The 18,407-nt window shown below is 42.1% G+C and overlaps 1 pseudogene; it reads right to left on the bottom strand.

Moving 5' to 3' along the window:
* Nucleotides 1-4,168: 4,168 nt before the first annotated feature.
* Nucleotides 4,169-5,072, bottom strand: LOC113178000 (importin subunit alpha-4 pseudogene; annotated as a pseudogene).
* Nucleotides 5,073-18,407: the final 13,335 nt, after the last annotated feature.

Raw genomic sequence — 18,407 nt, 5'->3', positions numbered from 1 at the left:
TGTCAGCTGATGAACACAGTCATACATCCCCTAACTCCAACAGGCGATGGAATGGACACCTCACATGTCCACCGTACTCCTTTCCCTGCTCCCCAGGGCCTCACCTCTCCTTCTTCCCACCAGCATCCTGGGACTATGGCCCTGATGGAGACAGGAGAAACTCCTGCAGCTTCTGAAGCTTCACTTCATTTTCTGTGATTGTGGGAACCACAATCAGCTCACAGTGTCCTTTCTGGGGAGGGCAGTGGGATGTCCAAGCCAAGGGAGAGGGAGGGAGGAGTAACTGTCATGATGACCTCCTACAGCCAAATCAGTAGTGGCTCCAAGGCTTGAGCAGATATGGAGTGAGGAGAGACGAGTCAACAATGCAGTGTATGCCTCCAAGGGTGCTCCAGATGCCAACAAGTGACTCTGCCTGTGGCCAGTGAGAATGTGTGCTTTGTGCATATGTGTGCCTGTGTGTGCTTGTGTGTGCCTGTGTGTGCACAGGTGCAGGTGTGCATGTCTGTGCATATGTGTGTGTACCTGTGCATGCATTTTTGCATTTATGTGCATGCATGTGTGCAGGCATGTATCTGTGTGCACACTTGTGCATGTGTGTCTATATCCATGCATGTTTGTGTGCAGATGCATGTGTATATGTGCATATGTTCACCTGTGTGTGTTTGAAGGGGAGATGCAAATGTGTTTCTTGTGGTACAAAAGAAAATGAAACTTTAGTCAAACTAAAGTTGTCTTCTTTCATGGGAAAATGGTTTTAATTCACCTTTAAAGGTCTGATTATTGTGGAAGGGTCTGGATTTATTGGCCGATTGTGTTGCAGTTTATCAGATTAAACTGTGACACTTTTCGGTGACAAACTGGCCCAGAAAAAAAAAAGGCAGGAAATTCTCCATGTAGCAGCTTGGAAATGCTAATCTTCTGTTGACCTGCAGTGAATATTTGTACCCAGGACAGGGAGAAGAGGGGAGTGATAATGAGGGAGAAAACAAGTCAAATCCAAGGGCAGCTCTGCACCCTCCCATCAGTTAGGAGCACTGACTCTGCCAGGCGGCTCTGTCAGCTTGCTGTGGGCTTTAGCAGACTCTTAGAGATAGATTAATGGAATTCAGAGTGGAGGCTTTCAGTGTTGACCATTTGTTCAATGGTTTGGAAAACACTTGTTGAGCACAGGAAGTGCTGTGGGCTTGGGGGTCATTGGAGGGGATGACTCTGATCAACAGGCATCTCTATCTCATCAAGCTTGCTTTCTGGGGGTGTGGCTGCACTTGAACAATAAATATGAACATTTTCAGATGGACTACAGAAAGGCAAGAGTTCTGGAAAGCAGCAAAGCCTGGAGGAAGGGCAGGGAGTGGGAAGAGGCCTTAAGTCTTCAACAGATCATCAGCCAAGTCACCAGTGAACAAAGAGCACCCGAGCAAAGGCTCATGGAGGGAGGGTTGTTCCCAGCAGAAGGATCCCCTGCACAGGGCTCTGAGGTGGGAACAGCAGGCCACCAAAGAATGAGGGTGAGGAAAGGATCAGGAGAGCATGAGGCTGATGCCACCATGGGCCAGGGTGACCACCCAGGGCCTGCAGCCCATGTAAGAGTCTGACTTCTGTCCTAAGTGAGACTGAGCATTATTGGAAGCTTTCAAGAAGAGAAATGGCATGATGTGGTTTACATTTAATAGGATTATTCTGTCTTCTATGTTGAAAGGAGACAGTAGGAACTGTACTATTTTAAAAGAAAAGAAAAGAAGCCCTGAGTCCATCTAAAAGTACATCAAAGTCCTGGGAGCAGGGATTTGGGGCTTGGTCTCCACTCTGGCTGTTGGGGGCACCCTTGTCTCTCTCAGAAGCCATCCACAGCCTCTTCTGGTTCACCTCCAGCCTCAGGCCTTGCCCGATATGCATGCTGTAGGCTGAAATCCAGCTGAACACTCAGGGACCCATGCAGGTTTCTGTGGCTCTGTCGGTTGCTACATTTCCTCTGCTGTCCTGACCTGCAAATTCTGAGCACCTCAGCCTCTGGGCCCTGATTTTTCTCATCTGAGCTCTGTGGGAAGACCATGTTCTGCTCCTGCTCCCCTCACACCACCACAGGGAAGTGTCTCCTAAAGGAATGTCCATTTTCTGTGTCCCTGTTACCTTCATTACCTTGGTGATTACAGTCACTGACTGCCTGCAGTTCAGAGTCTAAAAGCAGGTGCTTCATAGTAGTTACATGACTGACAGATGCATGGGTTGACAGAAATACAAAGAGATGACTGACAGGTGCAGATTCATCCTCTAAACTATGAGCAAGCCAATCATCACAGCTAACCAGAGTATTCCCAAGAGTAACGTCAGCAGCATGGTGGGATAGGAAGGAGGTCCCAGGCTCCACTCACCCCATAGAAGGCTCCACAGACAAGAACACACTGGTGAATGGCCTCCCCAAACCTAACAATTGGGAATAAGTCTAAGTCATTTATGTGGCCATAGAATGGGCTAAAACTTGCATGGAAAGGGAGAAGAAATGGTCCCCATTGGCTGTTTCCCCTGCCCCAAGTAGGCACCTTACCACATACAGATTTTCCAGAAACTGCAGTATCTCCATAGAAGAGAGGTGGCAGTCACATGGCTTGCCAGCACCCAGAGACACTTCCTAGGAAACCCATTCTGGGGTCACCTCTTGGGGAGCCCAGGGGAAATGGCAAGGCTGCACCATCAGGGGTAAAGTGGAAACAAGGCACAAAGGCAAAGCTCACAGTGACCCCCATGCAGGTCTTAGTGCTAGCTCTTTGGACTGCCAGTCGTGATGCCTGATCAGGAGCACTGGCTAACTGCATAGCCCACTTGCAAAACTGAGCTGGTCACTCTCAGAAGTGGTGGTAATATTTACCTGCTTTGAATCATACAGAACCAGCCTCCAGAACCAACCTCAGACTCTACCCTGAAACTTTTCCCAGGGAAAAGGTTGGTCACAACAAATTTGGCTGAGGAGGGTCTAGACATGCCATCCCCAGAAGTCTAAACAGTGCTCAGCCCCAGTCTCAAAGCTGACTCCAAAGCCCTGCCTAGGCCAGGAGGCAAACCCCGCCAAGCATTTCTACTAAGCAAAGCAGGAAGTCATATCCATCCCAATCAGCAATCAAACTCATTTCAGAGCTCCTCCAGCAACCCTGTTCACCTGCTGAGCTCAACACTGCTTCCAACTAGCTGGAGAACACACCAGGACTCTCTGAGGTGGCTGCAGAACCCACCCAGCAGGTCAGCATGTTGGCAGAGCCCTGTCAGTAGTCTTGAGAGAGAGCAGCAAGCGCCCAGCCTCCTGTCCTGCCTCACTCAGAGCCAAGGAAGCAGACAGGCCATCTACAGTACTAAAAGAAAGCTTGGTCTCCCAGGGTCCTGACCAGAAGAACCATCTAGAATCACAGGCTAGACCAAATGGTGGAAGACTATGCTGCCAAAGAGTACTTGGGTAAAAAAATGGTAGCTGTCTCTTCAATGCCAACCAAACACACAAGGTCCAAAGAACTTCAAAGACTCAAATAATCATGAATCCTTCAAAAGGAGCCAGCAATACTCCAACAAAGGACCTTCAAGCAAGAGAAATCTATGAAATGTCAGGTTAAGAATTAAGATTAATCCTCTTAAAATTCAGTGAATTACAAGAATATATGAATAAAAAAGTGGAATTTTGACAACAATATACAAACAAAATGACAAGTTTGAGAAAAAATAGAAACAATAAAAATAGAAATCCAAAAGATGAAGAATACAATGACTTAATTAGAACAATAAAATGCTTCAACAGCAGTTTTAATCAAACGGAAAAAAAGATTGAGTGAGCTCCAAATTAGCATTTGAAACTAACCACTCAGAGGAGCAAAGAATAACAACAAAGAATGAAAAAGAATGAAGAATGATCACAGCAAGTATGGAACACTATTAAGAAGCCTAACTTAGGCAGAAGGTGGAATATAAGAAGGAGACATAGCAGTAAAAGGTACAGAAAATAATCAAAGCTAATAATCACTGAAATCTTTTCTGATATAAGAAAAATTATCAATACCCAAGTATAGGAAACATAGAGGTCACCAATAAAATTTAACTCAAAGCAGAGTCTGCCAAAACACATAATAATAATAAAGTATTGAAAATCAAAGAGAGAAACAATTCTGGGGGCTGTAGGAATCTTTTACAACGATAAATTACAGAATGGTGGAATTACATTCTGTTGTACAGGTTTTCCACCTGATTTTTTCTGTCACTAATTGTTAAGTTGCTAATGCCCAAGAAGCTTGTTTTTATGCAAGCTGATGTATAATTACAGGGATTAATCCAGCCTCCATTGCAGCTTGAACTTGTTGCTGGTTGCCTGCTGTTATGGTGGAAAGGAACCATATTGCTTCCTTATTTATTGTCTCTTGGATATGATAAGAGATTTGGGGAGTGTGATAGGACATTACACTTGAGAACAACTTGGGTCTGCTCATCAGTGCCTGTCACTGTGTTGCCAACTTCTCTGAGGGCTGCAGTTTAAACTTTCCCTTCCTGGTGGCTCAGAAGGTGCACAGCCCCTGAATCAATAACCATCTCTATCTGTTCATTAGCCCATCTGCCAAGTATGACAGAGTCCAAACAGTGCCTATGAGAATATTTATCCATAGGGCATATGAGGACACATAAAGCTGGCAAAATCTCCTGAACTGTCTCCATAGGTGGTGGGAGGTCCTTATTCCTGAAGAGATTGGCAAGGACCCTTGTGAAGTTTGAAGGAAGGCGATGGGAATGGAGGGACTGATGAAAGACAGAGAGTCTGAGAAGTCCCAGTGATAACATAATCTCTACACTGAGGACCATAACCTGTGTTTCCCAAAGCCCACACTGCTTACTCACAAACATGCTGATGTGAATGAAGAGGTCTCAGAAAAAGAGGTGCTGCAGGAGACTGCACAGCAGCTTAGTCTGCAGAAGGGCCTAGGCTGCATCAGTTGGTGCCAAGCAGCTTCAAACTGTACTGAGGGATTATCATCCCTCTCTAGACATTTGGCTAACATTGGTAACTGCCGCAGTCTGGCTGGGCACAATTCACGAGCCATTTGTCAAGCAGAAACGAGCTTTATTTTTAGAACACACATGCCACACCACATGAGCTCTTTAGGAATTCCCTCAGAGCCCAACTGCCACCACCGGCTTCCCACAAGCCTCTCAACCTCCCCCACTCCTCCTGCTCTTGAGGCTGATTGGCTGGGTTGCATGGGCAGAGCCAAAAAAGTCCCCCAATGAGCAGCTCTGTGGTCTGAAAGGGCAGGGAAACAGCCCAATGAGCATCACCACAGAGGAGCTAATCAGTTGGCAGCTAGAAGTTTGCTGGGGCTGCTGTGAGCCAATCATCAGCTGGCAGCTGGAAGTTTGCTGGCAGCTAGAAGTTTGCTGGGGCTCCTTCGGCTGTGGCTCTCAACATTTCCCCCTCTCTGTTTAAACAACAAGCATGTGTCTTAGGGACCGTGCCTGCCTTAGGTTGTCCAATTCTACATATGGTTCTACCCGTCATCGGATGAGCTGACCTCAAGGCGTCAGCCTCCTGTCTTAGGTTGGTACCATTGCAATTGGATCTTACCCGTCATTGACTACTGGTCCAGCATACAGCCACACCTGTGGATAGGTCTTTGTACCAGCGGGGGGTGGGGTTCTTTGCTTCACCTCTGTTGGCCCCCAAATTTTAGCTGAACAACCATCACAAGCAGAAGGGAGGAAGATACACCAAGCCAATTGACGTCTCCTTTTGGAAAAATTGTCGGAGACCAGCTCCAACAGGAGGTCTCAGGAGATGAACGGATGGTGAGGAGTCAGAGAAAGAGGGGTGGAGAAACAACACAGACACCAAAGTGAAGGTGTTGATCCCAATCTTTACTTGTGAAGTTGATCATATATACTTTTAATTTTGGCAGGCTCACAGTACTTTGTGGTTACAAAACAGGAATCATTATTCAAAGAAACAAAATATTACGTAGCTACAATTAGAATAGAAAAATGTATCTTGGCTTATACATAAGCAAGCATTTGTACTTTCAGTTCGCGTTTTGCTTTGAGCTGTTCCTGCTTAGTTAACTTTTAATAATAGTTAGAAATGTCCCAAACTATTAGCCTATACCTTGACTATTCTTTCTTGACTTACTGACTGGAACCGGTGCCATGGTTACGGCAAGTGGTTGACTTGTTATTAATTTTAATCAAACAAGAGTAAGAGCACAAACCATTGTGCACAGGAACAAGAACAAGTTTCCCAGTACTAAGCACTAATCTGTCTTCTTAACATTAATTTTTCTTCTGTAGATTTTAATTTAATTTCTCAAAAACTTCCTTGACAGGAATACAGGGAGTTTTTCATTAGATATTAACAATTTATGCTCCACAGCTGAATCATTGCATTTAGAACAAACAGATCCATTCTTTAGACGTAGTTGCATTAATTGGGAAATTCATGTTTTTTCCTTCATACTTAATGGTCATATGAGAAGTCACAACTATACTTATTAAAGGAATACAAAAACAAATCAGCCCATTCCCAGAAACATACTGCGCTCCTCCAGAGGATGGACGCCTTGCGCCATCCACCTCAGTAGGGCCTTGCCATTGCCTGAGTCAGGGGAGGGGTGCAGCAAAAAATTGTACCACTGATGACACCATCAGCAAAAATACCCCAACACTATCACAAGTCACTGCACAAACAGATAGTTCACAATGCATACAAGTGATACATAGTCCAGGCAAGTTCTGCAAGCAGTTCAAAGCAGAGGAATCTGTCAATATGTCCATTTCCTCCCAAAGTAAATCAACTCCTTGATTGAGCATTACTTGTTGAGTTATTATTCATTGATGCATCAGTTTATACAGTTTGTTGTGATAACTATTGAAGGAGCTGTAGTTTGGTTTTATCTTTGTCTTCACCGGCACTGGGATGAAGATAGGAATTCTGGCAATGATGCTAAAAAAATTATGTAACATTCCAACAGGCACTAAGAAAACAATTTTTTGAACAATTTACATTATTCTGAACAGAATTATTAAATATAATGAAAAGGAAAGGTGAAAGTAAACAAACAGATCTGTTAACCTCCTTATTTGTTCAAATATAAAACAATCCTCAACAGCTGTTTACCCAATTAAAATTAAACCATTTAAATCACGTGAATAATAAAAAATATTTGGATCCATTTTTTCATGATATATGCTCCTCATATATATCTATGGACATACACACATACAGACATACAACACAAAACACAAGTGTGTACACATAACATACAACAATAAGACAATAGTAAAGGCCTTGTAGCTTACACAGGTGAAATCTCCATTGCAATGTTTAAAAACTCCACAGTCAATAAATAAAACTGATCAGAAAAATATTAACCTAAGTCTGTATGAGCTCAAAAAATAAAATAGAACTTTATGATGTGGGAAAAGGCAATAATAAAATAGATTTTGAAAAAAGCATCCTAGTTAATCACTGTCGCAGATGTAAGAATAGCCAAGATGGAGCTCTGGATATCAGTTGTTATGGATTTGAGTCAAATCATCTTCTTTTTGGTCTGTAGAAATCACTTTGGTTAGTCTCTCTGGAATCCAAATCAGTTGCTGTTCTCCCTGTGGAAACACACAAACAGAACCCCGACTCCAGACAATCACTGGGTCAGAACCTTTCCATTGTCCTGTTAGAATATCCTTCCAAAGTACCTTAGGCTTATGTACATTTTTTGGACACATATGCCTTTCCGCAGCACTAAGTCCTGATGAATCCAAATTTAAAAAGTTTAGAGTAAAAAGGGTTATTTTAAGTTTATATTTGGGGGATATATACCCCTTTCTAATTCCCTCTTTTTGCTTTAATAAGTACATTTTAATAGTTTGATGAGCTCTTTCAACTATGCCTTGTCCCTGAGGATTGTATGGGATTCCTGTTATATGAGTAATGCCAAATGATGAGCAAAATTGTTTAAAAGAGGTAGAAGTATAACCAGGACCATTATCTGTTTTTAACTGTTTTGGAATGCCCACAGTGGCAAAATTTTGTAAGCAATGAGCTATAACATCTTTAGTTTTTTCTCCGGCATGAAGGGAGCCCATCAAAAATCCGGAAGAAGTATCAACTGTAACATGCAAATATTTTAATTTTCCAAATTCTGGCAAGTGTGTGACGTCCATCTGCCAAATATGGTTAGGTATCAGTCCTCTAGGATTGACTCCAAGATTAACCTGTGGTAAAAAGTCACACAATTTTGACATTGTTTTATTATTTGTCTAGCTTGCTCCTTAGTTATTTTAAAACCCTTTTTTTTAAGTATTAGCATTGACATGGAACCTTTTATGAAAATTTGTAGCTTCTTCTAGTGTAGAGAAAATATGTATGTCATGTGTAGTTTTATCTGCTAAATCGTTGCCCAAACTAAGGGCTCCAGGCAATCCTGTATGTGCTCTGATATGTCCTATAAAGAATGGATCTTTTCTGTCCCAGATTAGACTTTGTATAGTGGAAAACAAATAGAAAACAGTAGAGGAAGGGGAAATCCTGCCAGCATCTTCAACTGATACTATAGTATTAACTATATACTGACTATCAGAAAATAAATTAAATACAGAATCTTTAGACATCACAAAAGCTTGTAAAACTGCATTAAGCTCTACCTTTTGAGCTGATTGTTTGGGTACTAAAAATGTAAAAGTTTGATCAGGGGTAACTACTGCTGCTGTACCATTATTTGACCCATCAGTGAATACATTTGGAGCATTCATGATAGGGGTTTTTCTTGTCATTTTTTGAAAAACTACAGGATGTGAAGACCAAAAAGACAACAAAAGATTAGATGGTAAGTGGTTATCAAATGAAACATTAGATTTGCACATGATTATTGCCCAAATATTTAACTCATTAGCTAACTCATCAATTTGATCCATAGTATATGGAGTAATAATTTTATTGGGAGAAATTCCAAACACTCCCTTTGCTGCTTTTATTCCTTTGAGTATTAATTGTCCTGCAGCCTCGGGATACCTAGTAAGAATAGTGTTAGGAGAATAAGATAAATGTATCCACAATAATGGACCTTCTTGCCAAAATACTCCTGTAGGAATATTTTTGTTGGTATTACAATAAATAATAAAGGCAAAGTTATATCAATTCTATCCAAATGCATATTTTCTATATATGTTTCAATAATTTTTAATGCCTTTCTTGCTTCAGGCATTAACATGCGGGGTGAATTTGGATATGATGGACCTTTTAGGATATCAAATAAAGGTTCCAACTCTCCCGTTGGTATGCCTAGATAAGGCCTTATCCAATTTATGTCTCCTAATAACTTTTGAAAGTCATTAAGTGATTTGAGTTGATCTACTCGTATTTGAATTTTTGATGGACGGACCATGGTTGAGGATAATAGAACTCCTAAATAATTAATTGGAAAATTTAAATGTACTTTATCTATTGCTATCTCTAGATTATAATTTTTTAATAAATTTTTAAGTGTGGCATAACATTCTAGCAATGTGTTTTTATCTTTGTGTGCTAATAATACATCATCCATATAGTGAAATATTTATAGTTCAGGATTTTGATTTCTAAGTGGCTGGATTGCTTTGTTAACATAAATTTGACACATAGTTGGGATGTTAGCCATCCCTTGAGGGAGTACCTTCCATTCATATCTCTGATCAGGACCTTCATGATTCAGTGCAGGGATAGTAAATGCAAAACGTGGACTATCCTCAGGATGAATTGGAATTAAAAAAAAAAACAATCTTTAATATCTATAGCTAAAACGTACCAGGTTTTTGGCAAAGCAGACAATTGAGGAATCCCCGATTGAGCAGGTCCCATAATAATCATCTCATTATTAATGGCTCTTAAATCTTGCAATAATCTCCATTTACCAGATTTCTTTTTAATGACAAAAATGGGAGTATTATAGGGAGATATGGAAGGTTGTATATGTTCCTTCGCTAATTGTTGTTTGACAAGGTCATGGGCTGCTTGTATATTTTCTTTAGTCAGGGGCCACTGAGGAACCCATACTGGTGTATCTGATTTCCAAGTAATTTTTATTGCCTCAGTGACCCCTTCTGAAAACCCAGTCCATGTCTATTTATTCCTTGATCTATTTTAATTGGTGCTGCTATACCTTGTTCTCCTAATCTTTTTTCTTTCCTGAAACCTTGTCTACCCATAATAATGGGCACATTTGGATTGATGCTATTTGTTAGTGTCAAACCTAATTTATCTAGGACATCTCATCCCCATAAATTTATAGGAAGATGATCCAATACATATGGCTCTATAGTTCCTTCACATCCTTCAGGGTCCTTCCAATCTAATACCATTGCACATCTATGAGGATTAGTTGCCACTCCTAGGCCTCGAAGTGTTTGAATGGCTTGTTGTAACGGCCAATGTTTTGGCCATTCTTGATGAGAGATGATGCTAAGGTCTGCACCTGTATCCAGTAACCCATTAAATTCATGTCCTTGAATATTTAGTTTTAGCATTGGGCGAGAATCTAAATTTAAAGACAGCATAGCCCAATCTACACCTGTGGAGCCTAATCTATAGTACTACCGGAAAATTTATCATGTAGGTTGGGTATTATTAATAACTGTGGTATTCTATCTCCTGGTGAAATTACTGATATACCCTTTGGAGAACTAGCTATAATTTTTATTTCACCTTCATAATGGGGATCAATTACCCCGGGACTTATCATAAGTCCTTTTAGAGTAGGAGAACTGCGTCCTAACAATAAGCCTACTGTTCCTTGGGGAAGAGGTCCTTTTACTCCTGTGGGAATGATTTGAACTCCCTCTAGAGTTAGTACTGCTCTGGCAGAGGCGCAGATGTCCAAACCTGCACTCCCTCTGGTTCGTCTGATTAGAGATCTGATGGATAATGTGTCCTGGGCACTACCCTGATGCTCTTGCTGGTTTCCTCCATGGTGTTTCTGGGTTCCTCCAGTACCCCATATATTTGTGGTCATGGGCCCCGGAGCATTGGGCCCCCCATCTGTTTTTTGGCAATGGAGCCTGATGCCTTTCTCCACGATATCGTAGGTAAACACCTGGTCCTTGTCCATTTTTTAAAAAATATTTTATTAGTTGTTGGTGGCTCTTTATTTATTTATTTTTTTAATGTGGTGCTGAGAAACGAACCCAGTGCCTCACATATGCTAGGCAAGCACTCTACCACTGAGCCACAACCCCAGACCCCTTGTCCATTTTTTGATAATGGAGTACCCTCTATGGTGGTTTGAGAACGGCATTCATTAGCCCAATGTCTCCCTCTATGGCATCGTGGGCAAATACCCGGTATTCTACTCCTTTGATACCTAGCTTTGTTAAACCCTCCTCCTATGGGGCAATTCCTTTTAAAATGTCCTGTTTGTTCACAATTATAGCATGTTTTTGGCCTAGCATCTAAAGCCTGTTGTACTGCTGCCAAGACTTGCCCTTGTTCATTAATGTCTCTACATAAGTTAATATATGTGTTTAAATCTTCATGTCTCCATGGTCTAATGACCTCTCTGCAGCAACAATTTGCTTGGTCATAAGCCAGTTGTTTTTATAAATGGCATTGCTTGTTCTGTATTCCCAAAAATTCTGGAAGCCGTTCGAATAAGCCTATCTACAAATTCAGCATAAGGTTCATTATTTCCTTGTATTACCTTAGATAATTGTCCTTGTAAATCTCCATGGCCCTGTAGACTTTTCCATGCCCTAACTGCATCTACAGCAATTTGTGAGTATATAGCAGGATCATATGCAATTTGTTGCCGTTGACCCTCATAAGGTCCTTTTCCTAACAACATATCTAGATTTCTTTGAGGGTAACCAGCTGCTGCATTTCGCCTAGCTGTCTCCGTGCAAAATTCCTCATTAGTAACCTTCCATAACAAATATTGTCCTCCATTTAGCACAGATTTACACATACTAGCCCAACCTGCTGGCGTCATGTTCAAGTTGGTAATGGATTCGACCATGCTTACAGTGAAGGGTGCTTGAGGACCATAGGTTGTTACAGCCTCTTTTAGATGCTTCACTGTTTTGAAATCTAAAGCATGGTGAATTCGCTGCCCTCATGCCTGCTCAAATACAGGGCATGTTAATATTTGAGGTCTTGTCTCAGGATCCCATCTATCAACTGCGGGGTTGGGGGCCTCCCAGCATATGGAGGTGGTGTTGTTGGTTGGACACTTATGCGCTCTGGTTATAGAAAGGTGTTAGTAGCAGTCTCCTGTTGTAACTTTTCCCCTGATGGCTTTTTCTGCTCTAAACTTTCTTCCTCTGTCTGACTAGCTCGAGAGACCTTTTTTTTACTTGAATTTTTTTCTCTGACTAGCTCGAGAGACCTTCTCTTTTACTTGAATTTTTCTACTATAACTATAATACAACCCAACAAGATAACGCCTAACAAAACTGAAACAGAGTGAAACAAAATTGGAACAACAAAAAATCATTATAATCGCCTTTCTATCCTCTTGAAAAGTCCATCCGTCCTTTCTCCCTATCTGTTCCTAAGATGTGAGCGGTTTTTCTTCCATCTTACACATCTCCAGGGACAGGCAACTTAAAACAAAAGTGAAGCAAAACAAGAGAAGGATCTTAAAATGGCTACCCATCCTCTCGCTCTGCCCTCAGGGGCGAGCAGTTTACCTTATCACTTACCCTCAGTCGATTCCCATATGGGCCACCAAATGCCGCAGTCTGGCTGGGCACAATTCACGAGCCACTTGTCAAGCAGAAACAAACATTATTTTTAGAACACACACAACACACCACACAGCTCCTCATGAAAACCCTCAGAGCCCAACTGCCACCACCGCCTTCCCACAAGCCTCTCAACCTCCACAACTCCTCCTGCTCTTGAGGCCGACTGGCTGGGTCACGTGGGTGGAGCCAAAAAAAAGTCCCCCGATGAGCAGCTCTGTGGTCTGAAAGGGCGGGGAAACAGCCCAATGAGCATCACCGTAGAGGAGCCAATCAGTTGGCAGCTAGAAGTTTGCTGGGGCCACTGTGAGCCAATCATCAGCTGGCAGCTGGAAGTTTGCTGGCAGCTGGAAGTTTGCTGGGGCCCCTTAGGCTGTGGCTCTCAACAGAGGACTTGAGAGATATTGACGCTTCAAAAGAGGAGGACATGACAGGTGAGTGAGCCATTAAAAGAGGAGGACCTGAAAGGTGAGTGATAGTCAAGAGAGGAGGACTTGACAGATAGTGAGACTTCAGGACATGAAGACTTGACAGATAGGGAGCGTTCAAGAGACGAGGACATGACAGATAGTAAGCCTTCAGGAAAGGAGGACTTGACAGATAGTGAGCCGTCAGGAGAGGAAGATTTGACAGGTGAGTGAGCCGTCAGGAGAGGAGGAATTGAAGATAAGTGAGCCATCAGAAGAGGAGAACTTGACAGATAGGGAGCCTTCAGGAGAGGAGGACTGACAGGTGAGTGCCCCGTTAGGAGAGGAAGACTTGAGAGGTGAGTGAGCCTTCAGGAGGGGAGGACTTCACAGATGAGTGACCTGTCAGGAGAGGAGAATGTGACAGATAGGGAGCCTTCAGGAGAGAAGAACTTGACAGATAGACTGCCTTCAGGAGACGACGACTTGACAGATAGTCAGCGTTCAGGAGAGTAGGAGTTGACAGATAGTAGGCTTCAGGAGAGGAGAACTTGACAGACTGTGAGCCTTCACAGGAGAAGGACTTGTCAGGTGAGTGAGCTGTCAGGATAGGAGGAGTTGACTGATAGTTAGCCTTCAGGAGAGGAGGATTTCAGAGGTGAGTGAGCCTTCAGTAGAGGAGGATTTGACAGATGAGTGAGCCATCAGGACAGAAGGACTATTCAGGTGAGTGAGCCGTCAGGAGAGGAAGACTTCACAGATGAATGAGCCATAAGGAAAGGAGAACTTGACAGATAGTGAGCCTTCAGAAGAGGAGGACATGACAGGTGAGTGAGCCTTCAGGAGAGGAGGACTTCACAGATGAGTGAGCCGTCAAGAGAGGAAAACTTGACATATAGTGAGCCTCCGGAGAGGAGGACTTGAGGGATAGTGAGCCTTTAGGAGAGGAGGACTTGACAGATAGTGAGCCTTCTGGAGAGGAGAACTAGACAGATCATGAGCCTTCAGAGGAGGACTTGACAGGTGAGTAAGCCATCAGGAGAGGAGGACTTGACAGATAGTGAGCCGTCAGGAGAGGAGGACTTGACAGGTGAATGAACCATCGAGAGTAGGAGAATGCTCTTGTAAAGTAAGAAGTAGCCTGTAAATGATTAGCTCCAGTAGAGATAAAATCCAAGAGAAAGTGCCACAAGGGAAACTCCAGGAGGCACACAAAAATGCATAAAGAGATCACACACAATTCTGGGGTTGGGAGGGGTCCAGGATTTAATGGTGTTGGAACTTGTTGTTCCCAACCAGGAACATTTATCACTCAACACGAGTTGTAGATACCGTCCAGCAGCATCCATGTATCACCTGGGTGCCTCAGAATCCATGCAGGTTTCATGTCCCCATCCCCATGTACAGAACCAGAATCTCCATTTTACCAAGTTGGAGAATCGTGGTTCTGATAACCGATAGAGAGCAGATCCAGATTTGATCCCTTTGCATATCTGCACACACCCTGAACTGAGTAAGCATTTGCAGAATGAAGGGTACAGGAATTCTCTTCACTGTATTTCCAACAGGATAGGCCTTATGGACTCATCTTCTTGCTATTGATCATAAACAGCTTAAGGGAAGAAGGTGCAATTTTACCATAACCACTTGCTCACCCCTTCAAATTCCTGACTGCCTGGTCTATGCTTTGGGTTATCCTTACTTTTTCCCTCTCACTCCCAATTCCTTTAGTCCTTCCCCCAGGACTCAGAGTAATTCTGCTTCTGTTCTCTAGGGAAAAAAGCAGCAAGGTGATTAGCTGACTGAGGAGAGGAGACAGAGTGTTTGAGGTTTGAGCAGGTAGGAGGTGTGAGATAATCAACAAGAAGAGAAGGAGAGAGAATTGACTAGAAAACGAAGTGTGTGTGGCAGATGTACTGCAGGTCTAAGTGTGGTGGTTAGGAGTGAAGACAAGCCAGTCCACCATAGTGGTGGGGTTGTCATCGTAATCAGGTAAAGTTCATCCAACCAGACATGGAGGGGGCAACAAGAGTGGAGAGTGCATAGCAGGTGGGACTGCCATGTTGGGCCATGGACTTTAAACCAGCTGGGCTGGGAATTGAAGAGCAGATGAGGGAAGTCTCATGGGAGTCAACGTACAGAGTGAATGAACCGAGTGGGTCAGCAGAGGTTTGGAGAGGAAGATGTTTGACAGTGAAATTTCAGTGGTGTTCAGTTATCTACATTGACTGTCTTAGTTATGACCCTAGGTGTAGGTAGGTGAGGTGAGATGGATCATAAAATCGTCAGAGTAAGATCATAGAACTGGAAAATGAGATGGCAGAGAGTATTAGAGGCCCACCTCAACATCCGTTTCCTCTTCTCTTTCAGTAACCTTGGTATAATAACTTTGGTGTGAAAAAAAGCACAAAACCTTGGTATGCCTTTCTGTATAAAGACACATCTCTTAGTTTCCCTGGTAGCTCTTCCAGTGAGATCTAAGTGGAAATTTTATATGGAACTTCTGTTAAATTTCCTTAAGAGAAAGGGTGTGCCCTTACATTTCTCCTTCCTTCTATGTTGGATGTTCATAGAATGGCTGGAATCCAGCAGTCACCTTGGATCGTGAGGTAGCTGAGAATAATAGAGCAGAAAACAAACTACAGAGCTGTTATATATCAGGACTGTCTACCTCTGGACTTTTTTATGTGAGAATAAATAAACTTCAGTCTAGTTTAAATCATTGTTTGGAGTTTTTCTACTATATATGACCAAATCTAATCCTAATTAATATATTGGATAGGTGAAAGTACTACCTAGATACTAAACTGCAGGAGTAGTTATGTTCATAGAGAAAGGCACAAAGCTTGATACTAAAATATTTACAGAATGAAGGGGAGTGAATGGGTCTGAAAATATCTACAACCAGGAAAGATGGTGGCCAGTACTTCAGTGGACTAGGAGGACTCGAGAAAGGAAAGAGAAACAGTGATGAGGATTGAAGAAGACACACTTTCTTTATGTTAAGATCCTGACTTTTTACAAGATCTATTTGTATAAATAAGTTATAGACAGATGTGTTTCAAACCACAACAGACTATTAGATACCATACTGCCACCCCCACAGCAGCTGAATTTAAGGTCTGAATTTCCAGGGACCCAAATAAAACACAGACACACACTTTACCTTTACACAAGCTTCAGGATGGCTCCTCCGCTCTCAGCCAATGGAAGAGCGAGGGGTAGTCACGAGAGGCTGGCAGGAGAGAGTGAACACGTTCCAAAGTGGGCTTTTATTGGGAGAACCCTCATTCTTAGAAAGTTCCATCCAAAAAAGGTAAGAAGGGGCAGGGTTACAAGGGACAGGTGAGTGTCATTGGACCCAAGGGCTGTAGGGTGATGCCTATGTCTGAAGATACGCCCTCAAACTTCCAGGACTGGGGCAAAGTCCAAGTCACTATGAGAAGCAGTGATGATCAAAGCCTCTGCACTCCAGGATGGAGTCATTCAGAGGCTGCCCCACCACACTGACTCACATCAGTGGTCTATTCCAGAATATCTTCTGAAAGAACATGTTTGCCCCACAGATATTTCAAAATGTTAAGCACCCTGATCTCCTTAATCATGTTTTCTAAAAGTGATATTCACTATTTTAAAAAAATAGCTTTATTTTATTTATTTATATGTGGTGCTGAGGATCAAACCCAGTGCTTCACACGTGCTGGGTGAGCACTCTTCCACTGAGCTACAACCTCAGTCCCCCATTGTTTAAATTTTTAAAATCCCAACCACTTTTATCTCCCATGTTACATGTATTCATTCAATTAATTAATCTATGGAGGCTTCACTGTGTTCCAGGCACTATACTAGGCACGAGGAACACATAAATTAACTGCAAAGAAATCTGCCTCCCAAGAATTTATTAGCTCAAAGAGGAACCATGTGAGAGAACCACTTGTTACCACAGAGTTTGGTATTTAACAAATACCCACAGGTGTGATATTAACAGGTGTGTTAAAAGCACAGAGGAGCCCAGTATTTCATATTGGGGATCAGGAAGCTCTTCATGGAAGAGTTAACTGATGAACTGAATCTTGAAGATGATGGGGGTGTTATTTAGCTGAAGAATTTATTGAAATTACAACAAAAGAATACACTGAAGCATGAAAAATCATGCACTTTGGGAAATTTCAAGTAGGTAGCCTAGAGAATGTTTATTACTGTGTTAAGGTTAGCCAAAGTAACAAGGCAGGCCCAATATGAAGTGACATTACCGTACTTATGTACGTAGCTGCCCTTAATATAAATCTTGCTTGTCGGGACTACTGGCTTCATATTCTCAGATACAAGAAAATTTATCTAAGTGAATTGAAGAAATTGTCTTTGGACTTTGTATCACCATTTCTCAGTCAATATAATCACAGTTAATACTTACTCAGCAATGGAGGTAAAATTTGCTGTTGTAAGTTATGTTTTATTAAGTCAACTTAATTTGAGAGTAATCAGGTAAACACAGTAATGTAGATGAATGTATAGCCAATGTTGTTGTTCTGCTAAGAAAATTCCACTAGAATGTAGCTCTAGGTCAAATCCTGAATCAAATGAATACATTTCTTTTTTTTCAAGTAATTTTTAAAATTTTAAAATAGTTTTTGATTTGGGGCAAGGGTTGTAACTCAGTGGTAGAGCACTTGCCTGGCATGCGTGAGGCCCTGGGTTTGATCCTCATCACTACATAAAAATAAATAAATAGAATAAAGGTATTGTGACCAACTACAACTAAAAAATAAGTATTTTTTAAAACTAATTTTTTTTAGTTGTAGATGGACACAATGTCTTTATTTATTTTTATGTGGTGCTCAGGATTGAACTCAGAGCCTTGCACATGCTAGGTGAGCACTCTACCACTGAGCCACAACCCCAGCCCCCCAGAAATAGTTTTTGATTTAAGAAAGTTTGCAAAAATATTAGAGTTCTTGAATACACCCACCTGGTTTTCCTTACTGTTGACACATTATTATGTCCATTTGTCACAATCATAAACCAACACTGACTTGTTATTATGGACCATAATGCTACTTTACTTACTCCCCAAGTTTGACTTCCTACCCTCTCTTCATTCCAGAACACTCCATTCCATTTAGATGACAGGCCTCCTCAGGCTCCTCTATACTGTGCTCAAAACTGCCTTGTTTTTGATGACCTGGACAGTGTTGAGGTGGCCAGGAAGTCTGTAGAATTTTCTCAACTTGAGATTGTTGGTACTTTTCTCATGGTTAAGCTGGGCTATGG

Source organism: Urocitellus parryii, chromosome 11, assembly GCF_045843805.1.
Source record: "Urocitellus parryii isolate mUroPar1 chromosome 11, mUroPar1.hap1, whole genome shotgun sequence".
NCBI classification, from domain to species: Eukaryota; Metazoa; Chordata; class Mammalia; order Rodentia; family Sciuridae; genus Urocitellus; species Urocitellus parryii.
Note: the sequence above shows the minus strand (reverse complement) of the source record. Positions and strands in the feature narration are given on the sequence as shown.